Here is a 5,000-nt window from a genome sequence, read left to right on the forward strand (position 1 = left end):
GGCTAGTGTGCAAGGCTCGTGGGCAAGGCTAGTGCGCAAGGCTAGTGCCCAAGGTCTGTGTGCAAGGCTAGTGCCCAAGGCTAGTGAGCATGGCCTGTGTGCAAGGCTAGTGTGCAAGGCTTGTATGCAAGGCTAGTGTGCAAGGCTGGTGTGCAAGGCTTGTGGGCAAGGCTGGTGCGCAAGGCTAGTTCCCAAGGGTTGTGTGCAAGGCTAGTGCCCAAGGCAAGTGCGCAAGGCTCGTGCCCAAAGCTAGTGCGCAAGGCTTGTGTGCAAGGCTACTGCGATGGGCCAGTGCCCAAGGCTTGTGAGCAAGGCTTGTATGCATGGCTTGTGTGCAAGGCTAGCGTCCAAGGCTTGTGCGCATGGCTTGTGCGCAAGGCTTGTGTCCAAGGCTTTTGTGCAAGGCTCGTGCGCAAGGCTAGTGTGCAAGGCTTGTGCGCATTGGCAGGTAGCCCACCAGCATGCACGATCCAAATGCCACTCACGCGACAACACGGTGCCAAGCCGGGCATGGTGTGCACTCAAAACCAATCAACGGACAGAGGTCATGCGTCATGGGGGGGATCTAGCAAGGCCATGGGGAAGGTCATGGAGGACCTTGGAAGCAAGCGCAAGACGAGAGCGAATCGAACAAGGGGCCAGGACGGGGCCTTGTGCCCATGGTCTTCGCAAGACAGCGTCCAAGGCACCCGAAAGCCCAAGGGAACCCAAACCCGGCCGACACTTGCAATCGCACATGCTCTCTGCAACACACCATCAATGCCGCCCAACGGGGCCAGCACGAGCAGTCCTCCGCGGTCCCCTGGCCCTGCGCACGTTTGTCTTCGAAACCGAGCATCAATGCCACAGAAAGTGCCGGGGCGCCAGCTGGAGCCATCATCCGCGTTGCCATGGCTCGCTTGGCCTTGGCTTGCCAGGCCCCGACACGAGCAATCGCGCATTTTCTTTGCAACCGACCATCAATGCCGCCCAACGGGGCCAGCACGAGCAGTCATCCGCGGTCCCCTGGCCCTGCGCACGTTTGTCTTTGAAACCGAGCATCAATGCCACAGAAAGTGCCGGGGCGCCAGCTGGAGCCATCATCCGACGTGCCATGGCTCTGGTCCCATGGTCTTCGCAACCGAGCATTCGTGACACCCGCGGGGCCAGGACACCAACCCTTCCGACACGAGCATTCGCGCATGTTCTTTGGCCACACAACGGCGCCAGCACGAGCAAAATCATCCGCGGTGCGGTGGCCTTGCACGGCCTTTTGTCTTTGGAACCAACCATCAGTGCCACGGGAAGTGCCGGAGTCCCGGCATCCGCGGTGCCAAGTCATTGCGCCCTTGGTCTCTGCAGCGGAGCATGCCGGGCACTCCCAACCATTGCAAGCAAGCAAGCAAGCAAGAAAGAAAGTAAGTAAGTAAGTAAGTATTACATATAGGGGCGGGACATGCGGGGAGATCTGCGAAACGTGCATTACGGGGCACACGCGTACCTACCGGGGCATACCGACCCCTATTGGGGCACACGTGTGCATATCGGGGCATACCGGGCCTATCGGGGCACACGCGTACATACCGGGGCATACCGAGCCCTACTGGGGCACACGTGCGCATATCGGGGCGTACCAAGCCTATCGGGGCATACGCATGTATCCCAAGGCATACCGAGTCTATCCGGGCATACGCGTTCATACCGGGGCGTAACGGGCCTATCGGGGCATACTTGGGCATATCCGGGCAAAAAATGCCCAAAACTTGCGCAACCTTGGCAACCGTGGTCCATTCCTCTCTATATGCCTAGCCTTGCCAACCGTGGTCCATTCCTCACTATATGCCATGGCCTTGTGCCCATGGTCTTCCCAAGACAGCGTCCAAGGCCCCCGGAAGGCCAAGGGAGCCCAACCCAGCAATGCCCTGCTATGGCAAGCCAAGGCCAAGCATTCCGGTGCCTATCCGGGCAAAAATGCAATTCCTCTCTATATGCCTAGCCTTGGCAACCGTGGTCCATTCCCCACCATATGCCATGGCCTTGTGCCCATGGTCTTCCCAAGACAGTGTCCAAGGCGCCCGGAAGGCCAAGGGAGCCCAACCCAGCAATGCCCTGCTTTGGCAAGCCAAGGCCAAGCATTCCGGTGCCTAACCTTGGCAACCGTGGTCCTTTCCTCACCATATGCCATGGCCTTGTGCCCATGGTCTTCGCAAGACATCGTCCAAGGCGCCCAAAAGGCCAAGGGAGCCCAACCCAGCAATGCCTTGCTAGGACAAGCCAAGGCCAAGCATTCCGGTGCCTATCCGGGCAAAAACGCCCAAAGCATGCCCATTCCTTAGCCTATCCAGGCAAAAACGCCCAAAATCTGCACATTCTAGTGCCTATCCGGGCAAAAACGCCCACCAGCATGCCACCCTCCTATAGGGTTTGCGCAACCAACCAGCCTAACCACCAGTGGCAACCAAAGGTGCTGTTAGCGACGACTTCTGAAGACGCAACGAGACGCGACGTGTTTGCGCCCAGACGCGACGAGACGATGCGGGATCTGCGCCCAAGAATGCCTAGACCCGTCGACTTGATGCGGGATCAGCTCGCCCAAGCATGCCTAGTGTGCAAGGCCTGTGTGCAAGGCTAGTGTCCAAGGCTAGTGTGCAAGGCTCATGTGGAACGCTAGTGCGCAAGGCTAGTGCCCAAGGCTTGTGTGCCAGGCCCGTGTGCAAGGCTAGTGTCCAGGGCTTGTGTGCATTGCTTGAGTGCAAGGCTTGTGTGCATTGCTCGAGTGCATGGCTTGTGTGCAAGGGTTGTGCGCAAGGCTAGTGTGCGGGGCTTGTGCGCATGGCTAATGTGCACGGCTTGTGTGCATGGCTACCGTGCAAGGCTAGTTTGCTTGGCTAGGGTGCAAGGCTCGCATGCGAGGCTAGTGTGCAAGGCTGCGTGCAAGGGAAGCGTGCAGGGCGAGTGTGCGAGGCCACTGTGCACGGCGCCAGCACTAGCGAGCCATCATCCGCGTTGCCATGGCTCGCTTGGCCTTGGCTTGCCAGGCCCCGACACGAGCAATCGCGCATTTTCTTTGCAACCGACCATCAATGCCGCCCAACGGGGCCAGCACGAGCAGTCCTCCGCGGTCCCCTGGCCCTGCGCACGTTTGTCTTTGAAACCGAGCATCAATGCCACAGAAAGTGCCGGGGCGCCAGCTGGAGCCATCATCCGACGTGCCATGGCTCGCTTGGCCTTGGCTTGCCGGGCCCCGACACGAGCAATCGCGCATTTTCTTTGCAACCGACCATCAATGCCGCCCAACGGGGCCAGCACGAGCAGTCATCCGCGGTCCCCTGGCCCTGCGCACGTTTGTCTTTGAAACCGAGCATCAATGCCACAGAAAGTGCCGGGGCGCCAGCTGGAGCCATCATCCGACGTGCCATGGCTCTGGTCCCATGGTCTTCGCAACCGAGCATTCGTGACACCCGCGGGGCCAGGACACCAACCCTTCCGACACGAGCATTCGCGCATGTTCTTTGGCCACACAACGGCGCCAGCACGAGCAAAATCATCCGCGGTGCGGTGGCCTTGCACGGCCTTTTGTCTTTGGAACGAACCATCAGTGCCACGGGAAGTGCCGGAGTCCCGGCATCCGCGGTGCCAAGTCATTGCGCCCTTGGTCTCTGCAGCGGGGCATGCCGGGCACTCCCAACCATTGCAAGCAAGCAAGCAAGCAAGCAAGCAAGAAAGAAAGTAAGTAAGTAAGTAAGTATTACATATAGGGGCGGGACATGCGGGGAGATCTGCGAAACGTGCATTACGGGGCACACGCGTACCTACCGGGGCATACCGACCCCTATTGGGGCACACGTGTGCATATCGGGGCATACCGGGCCTATCGGGGCATACCGGGCCTATCGGGGCACACGCGTACATACCGGGGCATACCGAGCCCTACTGGGGCACACGTGCGCATATCGGGGCGTACCAAGCCTATCGGGGCATACGCATGTATCCCAAGGCATACCGAGTCTATCCGGGCATACGCGTTCATACCGGGGCGTAACGGGCCTATCGGGGCATACTTGGGCATATCCGGGCAAAAAATGCCCAAAACTTGCGCAACCTTGGCAACCGTGGTCCATTCCTCTCTATATGCCTAGCCTTGCCAACCGTGGTCCATTCCTCACTATATGCCATGGCCTTGTGCCCATGGTCTTCCCAAGACAGCGTCCAAGGCCCCCGGAAGGCCAAGGGAGCCCAACCCAGCAATGCCCTGCTATGGCAAGCCAAGGCCAAGCATTCCGGTGCCTATCCGGGCAAAAATGCGATTCCTCTCTATATGCCTAGCCTTGGCAACCGTGGTCCATTCCCCACCATATGCCATGGCCTTGTGCCCATGGTCTTCCCAAGACAGTGTCCAAGGCGCCCGGAAGGCCAAGGGAGCCCAACCCAGCAATGCCCTGCTTTGGCAAGCCAAGGCCAAGCATTCCGGTGCCTAACCTTGGCAACCGTGGTCCTTTCCTCACCATATGCCATGGCCTTGTGCCCATGGTCTTCGCAAGACATCGTCCAAGGCGCCCAAAAGGCCAAGGGAGCCCAACCCAGCAATGCCCTGCTAGGGCAAGCCAAGGCCAAGCATTCCGGTGCCTAACCTTGGCAACCGTGGTCCTTTCTTCACCATATGCCATGGCCTTGTGCCCATGGTCTTCGCAAGACATCGTCCAAGGCGCCCAAAAGGCCAAGGGAGCCCAACCCAGCAATGCCTTGCTAGGACAAGCCAAGGCCAAGCATTCCGGTGCCTATCCGGGCAAAAACGCCCAAAGCATGCCCATTCCTTAGCCTATCCAGGCAAAAACGCCCAAAATCTGCACATTCTAGTGCCTATCCGGGCAAAAACGCCCACCAGCATGCCACCCTCCTATAGGGTTTGCGCAACCAACCAGCCTAACCACCAGTGGCAACCAAAGGTGCTGTTAGCGACGACTTCTGAAGACGCAACGAGACGCGACGTGTTTGCGCCCAGACGCGACGAGACGATGCGG

This window comes from Tasmannia lanceolata, unplaced genomic scaffold (genome assembly GCF_043159265.1).
Source record: "Tasmannia lanceolata isolate RefF3 unplaced genomic scaffold, GAP_Taslan_0.1 ptg000051l, whole genome shotgun sequence".
In the NCBI taxonomy this organism is placed as follows: domain Eukaryota; kingdom Viridiplantae; phylum Streptophyta; class Magnoliopsida; order Canellales; family Winteraceae; genus Tasmannia; species Tasmannia lanceolata.